General features: G+C 40.1%; 1 long non-coding RNA gene and 1 other non-coding gene across 3 annotated transcripts in view; both read right to left on the reverse strand.

Annotated features, from left to right (window-relative positions):
* Window positions 1-18,118, reverse strand: part of LOC115938695 (uncharacterized) — a 137,923-nt gene that overhangs the window by 33,840 nt on the left and 85,965 nt on the right. The window contains exon 8 of one of the 2 annotated variants that reach the window (XR_014143968.1): window positions 8,947-9,032. This is a non-coding gene — a long non-coding RNA (uncharacterized LOC115938695). Of the gene's footprint in view, window positions 1-8,899; window positions 9,033-18,118 lie in introns of those variants that run through there. The other variant, XR_014143969.1, reaches the window with a different exon arrangement.
* LOC115942291 (U6 spliceosomal RNA) lies at window positions 13,111-13,217 on the reverse strand. The gene has a single exon (XR_004076892.1). It is a non-coding gene; the product is annotated as a U6 spliceosomal RNA (small nuclear RNA).

An 18,118-nucleotide genomic window follows, 5' to 3' on the forward strand; every position in this document is an offset into this window, starting at 1 on the left:
CGCCTGGGTGGCTCAGTCGGTTAAGCGACTGCCTTCGGCTCAGGTCATGATCCTGGAGTCCCGGGATCGAGTCCCGCATCGGGCTCCCTGCTCGGCAGGGAGTCTGCTTCTCCCTCTGACCCTCCCCCCTCTCATGATCTCTCTCTCTGTCTCATTCTCTCTCTCAAATAAATAAATAAAATCTTTAAAAAAAAAAAAAAAAAAAAGATTCCAACTGTGCCTTTTCACCATATTCCACGGGACATGAATGAGCGACAATCCCGACACAGGCAACACCTTAAGCACAGAACCAAGAGGCCTCCTCCCTGCCCCCCTTTGGGGTATTCCACAATGGCAGTCCAAACAGCTTGTCTGAACTGTCACACCAAGGGAATTTATTTCCAAACAGAAGAAAAAAAATAATCCCCAGAAGTCTGCTCTCCTTCCAGGATTTAAAAGGCCTGATGTAAAAAAGTAAATATAACAAAATTAAATGTGTGAAATTCTAGGGAATATAATGCTTCCAATAGTTTGTTTTACCATAAATTCTTAATCTGCCTGTGCCTTTTCACTTCAGTAAGGGAAAAGTGCATCAGTGCCTGACTACAAAAAAAGCTGTGGATGAACCTAAGGCTCTATCAGACCGGCTGTGATTTCAGAATATAAACCTGAGCTTGCTATGGTTTTCAGTTTTATTTCTCAGTAAACAGGGCAGCTCTAAGAACTTCACACACACACACATGTGCACATGTACTTCTCTTACAGAATGATCCTACTGATGACAAACAAAACAGTGAGGTGAATGCCTCTGCCAAGACAGGGCCCACTCAGACTTTCAGAGCTACTCTTACTGCTCCCCAGAGTGGTGCTCATCCAAGCACACCCAGTCCCCAAGGGAGAAAGGACTGCTGAGTTCTCCACTTCTAGAACCCCGCAAGCCTCCTGCATGTAACAAGGCCTGAGTCCACCCCAACCCCCAGCAACGGCACCACAACAAACCTGATGAAGTGCAAAGACACAAAAGAGGATGAGGGACAGAATCTCCCCCTCCAAAGGATGGGAGCAGCACTGCCTAATGGAAGGTACAGGTCACCAGGACAGGGAGCTTAAAAGAGGGGGCTGGGGAAGGAAGAGAAAGAAGGAGGAGCAAGAAAGGGAGGCAGGGGTGAGGGACACCTGCTCTAGCCAAAAGGAGTAGTGTTTTTGCCGAAGAAAGTATCTGTGGGGAACGGGGTAATGAGTAAGTTGAATATAGTCACAGCCTTTGATCCTTCTTCTATACCAAGCAGGTAAGTCAACTACACAAATTCATAATAGTCCTGGATAGATTTCACCTGGGGAAGACCAGCAAGGAAGGAGGTCTTAGAGAAAGGAGCAATGACCACCATGTCTTCATTCATGAGAGGAGGGGAAGGGAGGAAGAAGAAGAAACACTGAGAGGCAGGATGAGTATGGATTGGCCCTAGGATTCAGCAGTAGAAAAACCTTTGAGTGACTTGGAGGGAACACATTCCTCTAGGCCCATGTCATGAAAAGGCCATTCCCCTCACTCTCCATTGTCTTTTCCAAACCACTGTTGCTGTCTTTCCTAAAGATCCTCTTCTTTGAAGCATGTGCTATTCTGTAATACCATCCTCTTCCATCCTCTCCCCCAGGATGCCTGAAGGCCTTGGCACCTGGCTCTAAGTCTTTCTCTCTCCCAGAGTCTTGCCAACATCTGGGTAACTTCAGTGTTCGTATCCATGACCTAGCCAATCTGACTTCCTCAGTATTCACAGAATGCCAGGCACCATGGCTGTAACTTTGCATCATTATCTGTAACCATCACAACAGACCTATCAGTAGGCTATAGCACCCCTATTTAGAGATAGCAGGGACTGGGATTCTAAAACATGCTGGTCAGACTCCCAAGTTCATGTGCTCCTCTCTTTACAACACTGCCTCAGAATGCATCTAAAATGTAAACCTGAAAATCCTGCTCTCTGACCCTACATTCTTACCTTGCTACCTCTCCCATTAAACCTCTTCCTCCACCTCATCAAATGTCCAACCCACCCCTGCCTTTACTCCCAGCTTATCAACTCTTCCTGACACTTCTTCCTTCCATACCTGTGGCCAGAGGACATGCCAGCAAAATCCCTCATGAGACTGTTTCCTTGGCTCAATGCCCACATAATGAACCCTCTCTCTTTGATCACCAGACTACTGATTAAATTAGTAAAATCCTCTAGGCCTAGAATTGTAAGCAATGTTATGATGGTGATGTAAGTGCTGGTTTGAACTTTTAATAAGTGTGTTAGATTGCTTGGAACCAGGTGGAGAGAAAACAGCTGATGGCAGGTGGCAATTGATAAGAACCATGGCTATTCCCAGTTAGCCTCATAAAAATGAGACCCTGTGTTTTCCCTTGAGCCCCTTGGGGCTCTTGATCTAACAGGAGCACACTCTGACCATGATGTCACTGCTGGCATGAACTGAAAGACATGCTGTCTCTTTCCATCCTGAAGACAGTGACTCAGCACTCTAGGGATTCCATAGGTGGCTGAAAAAAATCTTCCCTTTACCATCCATCAACATACACCCACTACCACTGAATGAGAGGGAAAGTAAAATATAACCTTCATTAGGGACCTCCCTTCCCTCTTCTCCAGAACCAAGATCTGCAGGGAGGGCTGGAGAGTGAATGAAGTAGACTGTTGCACTTTGATGTGAAAGCATATGTACACCTATATGTTCTTTGTCACTAGGCATGACAAAAATGTAAGCAAATATGAGACAGATCTATAATGAGTTCTGAGCCCATCAATAATACAGACAATGATTCCTGGTCAATCACTTAAACAACGTTCTCATCAACATCTCCATTCTCTTGCCCTGTTTCCCTGTCCCCTCTCCTGACAATCCCCAGAAACTCTCTGATTTCCCCAATTCTGAGAGTTCTGGTACTATTGGAGAGAATCACAAAACCATGTTGATTATCTAAATTACAAATTTAAGAGCTCCAATCTCTGCTCTTCCCTAAATATTCCTCTGTTGTGTTTCCCTTTAGCAGCACTTCCAAAGCTGTCCCATGTTCTTCAAGTCCCCTACTCCAACCCTAGCCCCTTTATCTTAAGACAACATTGCTGCCTAAATTCCAAACACACACACACACACACGCAAGCACATGGCATCCACAACTTTCATCCCTTCTACCTTTCAGGTTTTATTCCTACCCATCTTTCCCATTTCCTTCTTGTCTAAAAAGTATCCTAGTCCTTTCCAGGACCAGTCACTTCACCTACATTTTGATCTCATCTTTGCCTTCCCTTTCTGAGATGTTTCATTGGTTCTTGAGTCTTCCCCATCCAAACAATCAATAAAGCAAGCCTCCCCTCAATTCCACCTCCTCCTCCAACCACCACCCTGTGACTGCTCTTCATTCACAACCACGTCATAATTTTGCTCCCAATCCTGCTCCCATATCAAAGTTCCCCTGGAAAAAGTCAACATTTTCCAGTGTGTCATACCCAGTCTTCAGTTCTCATCTAACTCTCTCTCCTGAAGTTATGGCATTGCCATAAATTGGTCCCATGTGCATTAAAAGCAAGAATACTAGAGTCTGTGGCCCAAGTGCAATCTGGTTTCCACCAATTACACACTGTTTGACCTTACATTGAATTACTCAACTATGGCTTCAGTTTCCTCATCCTTAAAATGGAGAATATACTAATAATGGCTCCTTGCATTTAAAGCTTACTAGCTAGCTTCTAAATAAAGAGGTGGAATTTGAGATAGTAAAAAGCTGGATTGGAAGTCAGGAGAATAGAGATTTAATTCCAGCCATAGAATCTTTGTAATAACAAGATCTCTGGGTCTCATTGTTTAAATAGACTGGGTGATCATGAAAGCCCTTTCTGCCCTAAACATTTCTGAGACAAGGAGTTTGACAACAATTTGAGAAAATGTACAAATGAGTACTGTGTGAGCAACACATGTAATAAGGGCTTCAGGGAAAGGGAAGAGAACATTAGCAGGAAATTTGAAGGAGGTTGAACAGGTAAACTCCAGTGGATTTTAAGACAGGGATGATTTTAACTGAAGTAGAAGAGGAGGAAAAGATTTCTGAGTTTGAGAAGCAAAATAACAAAGGCATGGAGTGATTTAAGGTGCACCAGGAAGACCTCCCCCACAGAAGTATCTTCCCCATCTTGACAACAGGTTCTGAATGTCAGTAAACAGATTTGAAGTTATTGTTAAACCATAAATATGTTTTTATAACTGACTAAAATGAATATGACCTATGCTCTGCAGCCATTTAAAGTAATTTGTAGAAGAATGGTTAATGAAGGATGCACCCCATGGTATTAATGGTGGTTGTCTCTAGGCAACAGTTTCAATGACTTTTGATTATCTATATTTTCACATGAACATGAATTATTATTTATAACTAGAAAGAATAAAAGCATATTTAAGGTTTCAAATGCAATTAAGGAGGTGGTGACATCTTAAGCCATTAACAATTAATAGTAAGGAGGACTGGTTGACAGATGGTTGGGACTCAGTTGAAGACACAGAGATGCCAGGGGCACTGAGAGAGCTGTTTCAAGAGATAGCAAAGCATTGGCAATATTCTTTGCCTAGTTCCTAAACTTGTCCCTGCAACAGTATATTTTAACCTCTTAAAGACCAATTTATTCCTTTTTACCTCCAATTTTATTTCTAGTACCCAAAAGAATTCAAGGATTTTATTAATTGCAAAAGATATCTTTTTAAGTACTGATATATCAAGGGTAATACAACTACACATTTGTTTTCAGTGACAAATGTTTGTTTATTATTCTTCATTTGTGGAGCCTTGGAGTAGTTAATGGAGTTCTGAGAAGTGAAAGTCTGGGCAGGATGACTCATACGAATAAGCATGATGGAGATAATTTTTATGCCTACAGTTGTATTTTTAATTCAGTCTCTCCTATTCAGCTTTTATACAGCCTTCCCACCATTATGGCCTCAGAGAAAGGGAAAAACCAACTCTTTCCTCAGGAAAGAGAACAGGATTTAGAAACATTTCCTACCAACCAGAAATGGAAATTAAACTTTACAGTGAATGGTGACCTCAAATAAGAGACATAACCAAGGAGAGAGCATGACATGGTTTTTTTGCCTTAGGCCTAAACCCCACAGGAGAGGTTATTAGGTAAAGGCTGAGGGAAAAGTCAAAAGTAGAGGGGTTTCTGTCCCCACTTCCTATGGGGACTCCAGGAGGAAATTTCATCCCAGAATGACTTCCACACCAATATGGAGGAGTCTCATGAAAGGAAAAATGATGTGATTAGAAGAAATAAAGTCTGAGGTAACACCCCTTAGTCTTCCTCAGCTCCCATGTGGCAGGGATGGAATCCAGAAGTCAAGTCATCTAGGGAAGACCAACCATAAGGGCCAAGAATGAGAGAGCCCAAGTTCACAGGAAGCAGATACCAGAGGACTATTAGTGATCTGCCAATAAGTGACACTGTCGTGGAGAACAGAGGGGAACACAAAGGCCTAAGTGTGTGTGGAAATGAAGCCTCCTCTCTGCTCAGAACTTAAAGTCACTTAAGACCAGTGGTTCTCCAGTAAATGTTTAACAAGAGACTCTTCAGAGAGGAAAAGCCCTACTCCAAAGTCCTACATTCTAGCACCTGGAGATTTCTTTGGTGTGAATACTCCCACCAAGGCAGACTTCAAGCTACCAACATTACACCATTGAACTTGGAGTTGGGAAGAGATGAGATACACAGCAGTGTACTATTATATAGTATTTCCATTTACAGATACAGTAAACATAAATAACTTCAGTTGTATAGATAATAGTCAAATGTGGTTCAATAATTAGGAAGTGATGAGTTTTGAGTCTTTCTTTTTAATATTACTTAATTGTAAATTTATATCACTTAGTTGTTAATAAAGACTATATATAAAAACTGACTTGCAAAATTCCCAAAAATGTAACAATCAATTCTGATAAGCCAGTGCAAGCCAGATGAGCATACCATTGCTTAAGAACCCCTACCCATTTCCCCCAAATGTCATCTTAGAGAGGTACAGGGGAAGTGGAAGGAAAATTGAACTGGGTCACTTACCCAAAATAAATTATCACTAATTGATAAATGTTAATGTCTACTACCACCTACTCTACCATCATTTCCAACCTTGAAAACTCAGGAAGAAGGTAAAATCAGTTACAAAAAATAGAAAGAAATATATTTTCTTTGCACATCTTAGAATTTTTGTGTGTATCAATTAGAAATTCTGGGCCACGTAATGGAATCCTCCAGTGACAGAAGCTTATGTGGGTGGGGGTATATTTTTCTCATATAACAAGCATTCAGGCCTGTACTTCATGGTCACAAAATGGCTGCCCCAGCTCTAGGCAATACATTTGCATTCAAGCCAAGACAAAGGAGCAAAAAGCCCAGCAGTTTCTGTACCCTTTTATCAGGAGCACAAAAACTTTCCCAGGAAGCTGTCTTCTCTTGTCCCTCCCCACTTCCTTCCTTCCTCCCAGGGGACTTCTGTTGCTTAAGTCTTACTGGTCAGAACTAGGTTATTTAGCCACCTCTAGCTACAAGGGACACTGGGAAAAATATTCCAATTGGCCTAGACCAGTCAGGATCCAAGGACTCAGCATGTTGCTGCCAATATATGAAGGAAACCAGAGTTCTGCTAGTAAGGAAGAAGGGAGTGATGGAAAATAGCAAGCTGGAAGCAGAGTCTAGGACAACATAAGTCCAGGAAAACATAAATTTCTAACTCTAATCCACATAGCAAAGTGGAAGAACTGTTTTAAATGGAAGAGTCAAGATTGGCATTTGTTTGCCAGAGCATCCAATGGAAATTCAGGAAGAGCCTGGAAGTATCACTCACATCTAAGGCAGAGGTTGTCAGGAATGCAAACTGGAGGTCTTAGCTACTGCCCAACCTCCTGGCCTGAAAGGCACTTCTTTCAGCCACTTCAAGAGCAGGAAATGGGATAAAGACAATGAAGTCCAATGGTAAAAAGGTTCCCCAGCAGGGAATATTAGGGAATAAGAGACTCTCATTGTTTAATATTTTAGGTTGCTCAGAGCTTTTACCAAGTAGTGCTTCCTAGGGACCAGAGTCCCACCTGCTCTTTCCTTAGCACACACTTCAGGTGTCATTTATGAAGCTAGGGACAGCTGCAGCACTGAGAAGGAAAGTGAAAAGAAGGCCCTTCCTTCCCTGCCCCTGATGAACCTCCAGTTCAAAGGCAAAGGTTAATTACTTCAATGGTTGGGACTTATTCCTTGGGAAAGGAGCTGAATGACTAAATATTGTGAGCACCCAGTCCCACAGCCCATCAGCAAATGGAGCCTGCCCTGCTATGACTGGGTGTGTGACTCTTATTTGGCCAATAAACTACTTATAGTAGGAGTCACATGAGATCCAGGAAAAAGGCAAGTCACAGATGTTCCGGAGATGGAGGGTGAAGGGGCTGGGCGTGAAAGATGAACTACTGGACAGGAGTTAATTGTTAAATTAAAAATACCACATTAGCTTTTCTGAAATAAAATATTGGTCCTTTAATTGAATATGTTGAATATATGCAAATAACTTTAAGCAGAAAAGATCTGATTCATCTGTCCACACTGCAAAAACCACATACGTGAATTGTTTATTCTTTAGTAAAACATATCCAGTACTTTTCCCATCATATAATACTATCTTACTTAAAGAACATTTACACAATAGCATTTTGAATTTTTTTGTTTTCCATGTTTCTCAACCAAAATTCTCTCCTTGAAGTCTATATTTGTGGTGGTGGGGGCGGGGTGGGGTTGCTGCCTCTCCAGACAAGTGCTCAGACTTGAAAATGTTAACTAATTTCATTTTCTTGATAAAGTTCATCTGTGATCTGAACTGAGTCATACCAAAAATACCTCTGTAAGATTTGACCTTTTACTTAAATCCCACATTGAGATAATACACTTAAAATGGTTATCAATAAGACCTTTGTTCTTTAAAGCACATTTAAAATAAATCACTTTTTAAAAGAAGAAAACTGTTTTCAATTAAGTTCTTTACCGGCAATCAGCTTAAAAGTTACGTTTGCCTTTTTATTTTCTTTATATATAAATTATGCCCAAGAGTGTCACGATAACAACACTATACAAACTATGCTTTACCTTTGTATTTACTTCTTGTCAAAATAAGCACTACAAATTCATTTGTTTTTAGAGGGCTTTATGACCAATAAGCCCCAGGGTGAAAACAATTAAGGCAATAACCATTTTTTATTGTTAGTGAATAAAACCTAGTCCAATTATATGAGGATAAGTAATTCTTAATTCCTTCTGATGAAAAGTTTACATGTAGTAGAAAAATTTCACTCGTTTCTAACAATGTTTTATCATTCAGAAAAGCTTTCAAAACAGAGTTGCTTGAGTCCCATGAGCAAAGTGACCATTCCATGATACCTTAAGAGGGCTAATGACTAGGCTTGGCCTCCTATATGTTTTGTTTTGTTTTGTTTTGGCCAACTTATAGTACATTTTTTAAAAATTTAGCCAACTTATAGTACATTTTTTTGTTTTACTCCTACATGTTTTAACCATTTAACACTTTTGTTATTAAACTCCTGTGTGCCCCATAAAATGCTGAGAGCTTACTATATAGAGATATAATCTAAAAAGTATTAATACTGAAAGAGATATTTCTCTTATTTCTCAAATTTCTTATTTTTCCCCTTTTGGTTTAGCCCTCCATCCCATCCATTTTAGAGGCTGTTTTATTAGAGGCAGATTTTGCATTTTGCTTAGTGATTTACTATGAAGGTCCTAGAAGGGCAAAATTCTGATTTAGCAAGCAGAAGTCTGGAAGAAAAATAATTTGGGAATGAAGTAATTTTATATATGTTTATTTCTTTGTATATATTTATTTGATGTATAAATTTAATCCATAAAATGAGCTTGCTACTTCTCAAATTACCTATAAGTCCATAGCCGGGACAGGTTAGCACAGGGTGAGGCTCCAGACCCCAGAATAGGATTGGAAGAGATGTCTGTTTCAAAAACCTAGAAATGAGAAGCATTAGAGAAGAGTCAGAGAATCAAAAAAGCTGAAAATCTCATTGATCCAAAAAGGCAAGCACAACCCTGGAAAGGAAAGACAAAGGTCAAGTCTGAAACACTCTGGGAGTGAAAAACGGTAGATAGGAGAGAAGAACAGTCCAAAATAGGGTCTGACAAGTACAGCACATTTGTACCAGTCCTGAACCACTGAGGAAGGGACAGGATGGAAAAAGGGTCAGGTGACCAAGCAGAGAGTCTGATTTGAAGGTACAAAGAACAGCAAAAAGAATGGCCATAAGATAAAGACCCCACTAAAAAAGATAACTATGGGCAATATCCCTGATGAACAGAGATGTAAAAATCCTCAATAAAATACTAGCAAACCGAATCCAACAGTACATTAAAAAACTCATTCACCACAATTAAGTGGGATTTATTCCTCTGTTGCAAGGTGGTTCAATATTTGCAAATCAATCAACGTGATACATTACATCAATAAGAAAAAGGATAAGAACTTATGATCATTTCAATAGACACAGAAAAAGCCTGTGGCAAAGTACAATATCCATTCATGATAAAAACCCTCAACAAAGTAGGTTTAGAGGGAATATACCTCAACATAATAAAGGCCATCTATGAAAAACCCACGGCTAACGTCATCCTCAATGGGGAAAAACTGAGAGCTTTTCCCCTAAGGTCAGGAAGAAGACAAGGATGGCCACTCTCACCACTTTTATTCAACATAGTACTGGAAGTCCTAGCCACAGCAGTCAGACAACAAAAAGATATAAAAGACATTCAAATTGGTAAAGAAGAAGTAAAAGTATCGCTCTTTGCAGATGACACGATATTCTGTATAGAAAACCCTAAAGACCACCAAAAAAGTGCTAGAACTGATCAATGAATTTATAGTCCCAAGATACAAAAATTAACATGCGGAAATTTGTTGCATTTTATACACTAATAATGAAGCAGCAGAAGGAGAAATTAAGAAAACAATCCCATTTATAACTGTACCAACAATAATAAGATACCTAGGAATAAACTTAACCAAAGAGGTGAAAGACCTATAGTCTGAAAACTGTAAAATGCTGATGAAAGAAATTGAAGATGACACAAAGAAATGGAAAGATGTTCCATGCTCACGGATTGGAAGAACAAATATTGTTAAAATGCCTATACTAACCAAAGCAATCTACACATTTAATGCAATCCCTATCAAAATAACAACAGCACTTTTCACAGAACTAGAACAACAATCCTAAAATGTGTATGGATACCCAAAGCCATCTTGAAAAGGAAAAGCAAAGCTGGAAGCATAACAATTCAGGACTTCAAACTATATTACAAAGCTGTAGTAATCAAAACAGTATGGTACTGGCACAAAAATAGACATGTAGATCAATAGAACAAAATAGAAAATCCAAGGGTGCCTGTGTGGTTCAGGCGGTTAAGCATCCCATTCTTGATTTTGGCTCAGGTCATAATATCAGGGTTGTGCGATCGAGCCCTACGTCGGGCTCCACATTCAGCGGGGGATCTGCTGGAGATTCTCTCTCTCCTTCTCCCTCAGCCCCTCCCCCCTGCTCGCACTCTCTTTCTCTCTGTCTAAAATAAATAGTCTTTAAAAAAACAGAAAATCCAGAAATAAACCCACAATTATATGGTCAATTAATCTTCAACAAAGCAGGAAAGAATACCCAATGGGAAAAGGACAGTCTCTTCAACAAATGGTGTTGAGAAATGGACAGCAACATGCAAAAGAATGAAACTGAACTGCTTTCTTACACCATACACAAAAATAAATTCAAAATGGATTAAAGACCTAAATGTGAGACCTGAAACCATAAAAATCCTAGAAGAGAACACAGGCAGTAACTTCTTTGACACTAGCTATAGCAACTTCTTTCTAGATATGTCTCCTGAGGCAGGGGAAACAAAAGCAAAAATGAACTTTTGGGACTATATCAAAATAAAAAGCTTCTGCACAGTAAAGAAAACAATAAAACTAAAAGGCAACCTACCAAATGGGAAAAGATATTTGCAAATGATATATCCAATAAAGGGTCAGTATCCAAAATATATAAAGAACTTACACAAATCAAGATCTAAAAAAGGGATAATCCAATTTAAAAATGGGCAGAAGGGGCAACTGGGTGGCTCATTTGGTTAAGCATCTTATTCTTGATTTTTGGCTCAGGTCAGATCTCAGAGTCTTGGGATTGAGCCCCACATTAGACTCCCCTCTCAGCAGGGAGCCTGCTTGAGGATTTTTTTTTCCCCTCTCCCTCTGCCTTTCCCCGCACTTGCATGTGCTCTCTCTCTCAAATAAGTAAATAAATCTCTTTTTTTTAAATGAACAGACATTTCTCCAAAGAAGACATACAGATGGCCAAGAGACACGTGAAAAGATGCTCATCATCACTTATCATCAGAGAAATGCAAATCAAAACTACAATGAGATATCACCTCACACCTGTCAGAATCGCTAAAATCAAAAACACAAGAAACAACAGGTATTGATGAGAATGTGGAGAAAAAGGAACCCTCTTGCACTGTTGGTGGGAATCCCAACTGCTGCAGCACTCTGGAAAACTGTGTGGAGGTTCCTCAAAAAGTTAAACATAGAACTATGCTATGATCCAGCAATTGCACTACTGGGTATTTACCCACAGAATACAAGAACATTAATTCAAAGGTATACATGCACCTCTATGCTTATAACAGCATTATTTACAATAGCCAGGATGTGGAAGCAGCTTGGTGTCCATCAACTGATGAATGGATAAAGAGGTGGTATATATATATACAATGGAATATGATTCAGCCACCAAAAAAAGAATGAAATCTGCCATTTGCAACAACATGGATGGAGATAGAGAGTATAATGCTAAGTGAAAGAAACCAGTCAGAGACAAATACCGTATGATTTCACTCATATGTGGAATTTAAGAAACAATACAAATGAGCAAAGGGAAAAAAAGACAGAGAGAGACAAAGCAAGAAATAGACTCTTAATTATAGAGAACAAACTGCTGGTTAGAAGAGGGGAGGGGGTTGGGGGGATGGGTGAAATAGGTGATGGGGATTAAGGAGGGCACTTGTTGTGATAAGCACTGGGTATTATATGGAAGTGCTGAATCACTATATTGCACACCTGAAGCTAATATAACACTGTATGTTAACTAATTGGAACTAAAAAACTTTTAGGGATGCATGGGTGGCTCAGTCAGTTAAGTGTCTGCCTTTGGCTCAGGTCATGATCCCAGGGTCCTGGGATTGAGCCCCAGATCGGGCTCCCTGCTCAGCAAGGAGCCTGCCTCTCCCTCTCCCTCTGCCTGCCACTCCCCCTTACTTGTGCTCTCTCTCTGTCAAATAAATAAATAAAATCTTAAAATAAAATAAAATAAAAACTTTTTAAAAATGACCCACAGACTTCAAGTAAAGTCAGTATTTCTATTGAGTCTTTCTTTTAGGCCAGAGATCTCTGAGAAGGTTTACCACAGAAGTAATACCATTACAGCAAATTTTTCCTCCCAGTTGATTGTATTAAGAAAATTAGGAGCTGGGGCGCCTGGGTGGTTCAGTCATTTAGTGTCTGCCTTCAGCTCAGGTCATGATCAAGTCCCACATCGGGCTCCCTGCTCGGCGGGAAACATGCTTCTCCCTCTCCCACTCCCCCTGCTTGTGTTCCCTCTCTCGCTATGTCTCTCTCTGTCAGATAAATAAATAAAATCTTTTAAAAAAAAAAAGAAAAGAAAATTAGGAGCTACCTCTCCATGCCTCTTGTATAAACCACCTCTGCAAGAAAGAGCCTCACACCTAGAAGGCCCACCCAACCCCCCCAGATATTTCCCCATGCTGTGGCCCAAATAACCACCAATTGGATCAAGCTGTAATCTGCTGACAGACTTCTCTCTTAGTCGAATTCTCAGGTGAAGAAAGCTGGTAATACAAAACCCAACAGGCATCATACTGAGGTGAGTCAGCTCACGCAGCTTCTCTGAGACAACCCATGTTAGTTGAAACTAATGGAAAAAAAGCCACGGAATTTCTTTTCCTTCTTTCTTTATTTTTTTTTTTTAATATGGAATACTTCACACACCTGCATGTCACCCTTGCTCAGGCCCCATACTAATCTTCTCTGTATCGTTCCAGTGTCAGTACATGTGCTGCCCAAGTGAGCACAACCACAGGATTTCTTTAAAGCTATTCTTCAGGCAGAAATTCTGGCCTAACTGTTCTTTTTATGGTGGGTAGACCATTTAGACTTTATAGTGTGAAGATGAGCACCTTCTTTAGACAAAAAAGAATCATTTTTCATAGAACAGGGAAAGACCTATCACATCATTTTTTTGACGCCAAAGACAGCAAGATAAAGTCTATAAGTTGTTAAATGAAGTAGAGGAAAAAGGATCTACAGATTAATATAACTCCGTGAGAAAAACACAGGAAATAAATAATCTCATTAAAATGTTCTTATGCCTTTCCTTTCACTGAATTCTAAAAGCATGATCACATCCATCAAGTAATAGCCATACATATAAATGGGAATTGAATTGTAAATTATATGTTCCTACATTCTTCATGAATGCTGCGATGGATAAATATATGTGTCAATTTGACTAGGCCAGAGTGCCCAGATAGTTACTCAAACATTATTCTGGGTGTGGGTGTTTCTGGAAGAGATTAACATTTGAATTGGTAGACTCAGTAAAGCAGATAGTCCTCTCTACTGTGGATGGGCCTCGTCCAATCAGTAGAAGGCCAGAAGAGAATAAAAGTTCGGAGTAAGAGAGAATTCCTTCTGCCTGACTGCATTGGAGCTGGAATGTCAGTTTTTCTCCTGCCTTCAGACCTGAACTAAAACATCAGCTTTTATGTTTACTGAGTCTTGAGCCTGCTAGCCTTCAGAATGGAACTATACCAATGGCTCTGCTGAGTCTCCAGTTTGCCAACTCAACCTTGGAATTTGTCCGTCTCCCACCTGCATAAGCCAATTCTTTATAATAAATCCCTTTAGAGAGAGAGAGAGAGAAGGAGAGAAACACATACATTCCATTGATTCTGTTTCTCTGGAGAACCTGACTAATACAGATGCTTGTATAAATTTTATAGCAAAGTTGTGTAAAGAATAAAGATATACCAAGTAGACTTAGTTGTTTTTCTCTCCCCCAGACCGCAGCCATATGCCCTACTCTGGTAGTAACTCAAAGAATCATCTGAGATAAAAGTCACACTCAGACTAAAAAGGAAAGCCAGTCACCACCACTACCGCCATATTCAGGGCTGCCACATTCAGTCAGAGCCATTTACATCTAAATCCACCACCTCTATATGGCCTTCTGGAGAGACCAAGAGGCAAAGTGAGGAGTACTACTTTGGGCCTGCTGTTTGCTATATGCTGTAACTGTAATTGTACACATACCTCCCCTTATAGTGGCCCCACTGATTTAATGAACCCAAGGCAGATTGGTCTGATTGTCAGGGTCTTAGACAACTTGACTGAACATATTATATCAACGTGAGAGCAAGCAGTATGTCTCAAGTCAGTATCAAAGAGTAAATAAAAGCAAAACTTTCATACTGATATGAAGATTTTATTCACCAGAATTCTGGGGCAAGAGTAGCTTATGCTTACAAGAAAAACCACCAGCACTAGACAGTACATGTTCCAGAAGACTGCATACACCAAAGAAGGTCTGTGTGTGGTGTGTGAGGGCTCAGAATGGCAGCACCACCCACGAGTGCACTTGAGGCAGAGCAGTTGCCATGTGTAGGAAGCTGGTGAAAAAAAGAAGTGTAAAGGGAATTTTTAGAAAGATTTCTGTATGATTTTTCTATCTGAAATCCCTTAAAAATAAAATTTAAGAGTAAATATTTCCATCATTCTTCAAGGTTTCTCGAGTTAGACTGTTGTTGAATGTTGCCGTACAAGGAAGCCTGGCTTTGTGTGAGTTTCACTGCATTTAGACAAAGGCCATCTTCAGATTCCAACATCTTTCCCAATTCCCAATCAGGGCAGACCTTCCCTATTACTACAACAACTTACAATCTACAATTAACAGTGTGGGTCATTATCAAGAACAGTAGGATTGAGCTTTGGTGTTTTTGGTGTTTATCTTTCAGAAATCTAAGCTTATTTTTATGACTCTTAGTATCTTGTGGCATACAGCATCCACCAATCAGCTCTAAAAAAGCAAACTGGGATGTGTCCAACATTTTGGCTCCAGGCATGGTTCTAAATTTCCATAATGTCCCAGATCAAAAAAGGTTACATAGACCTTATATAGCACAGTTAGAGAAGACAACAAATACCAGCTCAAACTATATCCTCACTACCTAAAAAGACTAAAAAGCACTTTAAATTAAAAAAATGCAGAATGTTACCAGAATGTGAATTATTTATCACAAAAGGCACCATAAAGACAAATCAGACATTACTGTGGTGTATTATTGTAGGTGACAGATTCTGAAGTGAGCACTTAGGGCTAAAATTACATATCACCAAAATTACCCTTGAAAATCCCTAAGGAATGTACCATGTTGGAGACACACAGTCTCTCAGTTCAGTTCAACATATCCAAATTTTCCTGCAAAGGTGGAACAGATAACCATGGCTTTGGTTGAGACCAAGGACCTAACTTCTATTTAGAGACTATGTGGTAACAACAATCTGTTGTACAATCGATATTAGAATCACACTCTCGGCACAATGAAAAGTTAACACCATGAGCACCACATGGGAATTAAGACAATCAAGGGAATAGCAGGTTCTTTTCTATCATCTTCTGTGTGCCCCAAGGCAAACACTTACTGATTGCAGTAGAAAACAAAGTTATCTAAGCATAATTGTATTTGTTTAAGCTAAGTATACATTTGATAGGATTCCACTCTATTTAGAAGAAAAAAAAAAACACAATGGGAAAGAAGACACATCAAAGTGGTGAACTTCACCCTGTAACTGAAGACTCAGTGTCACTCACTCTAAATCTGCTTGAATGTTTAGCCTGGCCAGCAAATACACTTGGCTGAAAGTCCAAAAGATACCAATTTTTCCTTAGATTCTCAGAATTATCCTAAAGGTGGAGAAAGGAAAAACTGCCTCCAGAGTAGACACTGCCCCAAAGGAGTTTAAGAAAATATCTAAGAAAAACCACAGTCTGTTTTCCACTGACTTAACAGATAGTTGTGGCCATACGAAAGCCAGAAATGACAATGGTAACAGACACAAACCATGTTCTGTAAAGCTAAGAAGTTAGAGGAGGACACTTCCCATTTCCAGAGTCAAGAGCGTGCAACTCATCCACAGTATGCTGGAATAAAGATATGTGGTGTGAACACAGCTAATTAAACTCCTTGGTTTATAAAACATTAGAAACCCAACCTGGACCCTGAAAAGTCAATATTCTATGAACTTCTTTTGACCACCTAGGACCATCCCACCAGTCAAGCATCAGGACAGGACAGTAGAGGCAGGTGTCTATGTCTGCAGTTGAGAGAAGCTGGCTCTGAAGCCCCTTCGGTCTATGAGCTTTAATTGCCTTCAGCCCAGTCCTGCCTAAGAATGTGATTCCCAGACTAGCCCTTGTCTTTTCTCCTGGTTAGAGAAGAAAGGACAGAGCAGCAATGGGATGGCAAGAGGGCAAGTGAAGAATAAAAAGAGTAGCTAGAGATGAAAGCTGCCACCAGAGAGGCTGAGCTGAAAATAGCATGACTACTACCCTCTGCTGCATTCATCTGTTCATTCAACAAATATTGACTGAGTGCCTAATATATTCACAGCATTCTGTTGAGCATTTCTCGTGTTTGACGGTCTTAAAGGGGGATCGTTTCCAGTGCCATTTTTATCGAGGCTCACTGCTTCCCTGGGTGAGTAAGCTTCAGCTTTTCCTTACAGCGGGTCACACTTCTTACCCCACCTTCATGCAAGCAGAGACTCCTAGACCTGGAGGCTATGAAGAGAAGAAGAGAATCTGGCACAGCTGTAGGCTAGGAGAACCACCTCAGATATGGTCAGCTTCCAAAATCAAAGCAAGGAGCGGGTTCACACAGTGTTCAAACAACATAAAACAACACCTCGTTTTCACTGCAGGTCCCTGGAGGGACATTTTTAGAACAGAAATTTGAGAACACATGGATTATTCACAGAGCTTAAAAAAAAGAAGCCAGTAAGGGTAATTTATAGTATTACAAGAGATTTTCAAGTACAGAGATCGAGGACAGAGTCTATAAGATTTCAACGCATGTTAACATAAAGCAAGAGTTGTATGTGGTGAGGCTGACTGAAGATCCATTTCATCTTTTAATGGAAGAAAGATGCCTGTAGTCCAGTTTCCCTTTCTCAAAAAGACCTTATTCTGCCTGTGGTTAGACAATTGAAGAAAACATTGTTCCAAAGCCACAGAATTCATCTTTTCCTTGATCTAGCAAAAATGTGCCCATCTGTGACAATGCAGATTTGGGCAGTCAGAAAACAAGAGCATAGACAAGGAAATCCCAGCCACTATTTTCCAAAAGCTGTCCTCAAGACTGAGACTAGGGTCTGTGCTCTCCTTAACATTGTCTATTGGTCTATCTTTCTTTTCAGTCAAAAGCTGTATCTATTAAAAGAGAAAAAAAAAAAAAGTAACAGTGAGCACCAACAAGCTAATGTCCTGATGTAGCTGTACCTTCATGCAACAAAGCTGGGAACAGATAATTTAAAAAGTACCCAGACTGTACTGCAAGCAAGGCAGAACAGAAAGTAGAAGACAACTCCTTTCTCACCTCAGTTAATGCTTTGTTCAAAAAACACCCCTTTCAAGCAGTCCAGTTATTTATCTCATTAAATAAAGCAATAAACCACGCTAACACCATAAAGCATGGCACAAAATAACTGACAATATTATTACTCCATTGTCGTAAGTCCGATTAGGAAGGATAACTTTTAATGGTATGAACGCTGAGCAGCACTGCAATAATACTGGAAACTAAAAAGGGAGCGTCCACCTCCTACCCCCACACATGATTCCTTTCCACACACATGTATGGAAGTACGCAGAGGAGACCCTGACAGAGCACCACCAGCACACCTTTACATGGACGAT

Source organism: Leptonychotes weddellii, chromosome 3, assembly GCF_054177405.1.
Source record: "Leptonychotes weddellii isolate Sample4059 chromosome 3, ASM5417740v2, whole genome shotgun sequence".
Taxonomy (NCBI): domain Eukaryota; kingdom Metazoa; phylum Chordata; class Mammalia; order Carnivora; family Phocidae; genus Leptonychotes; species Leptonychotes weddellii.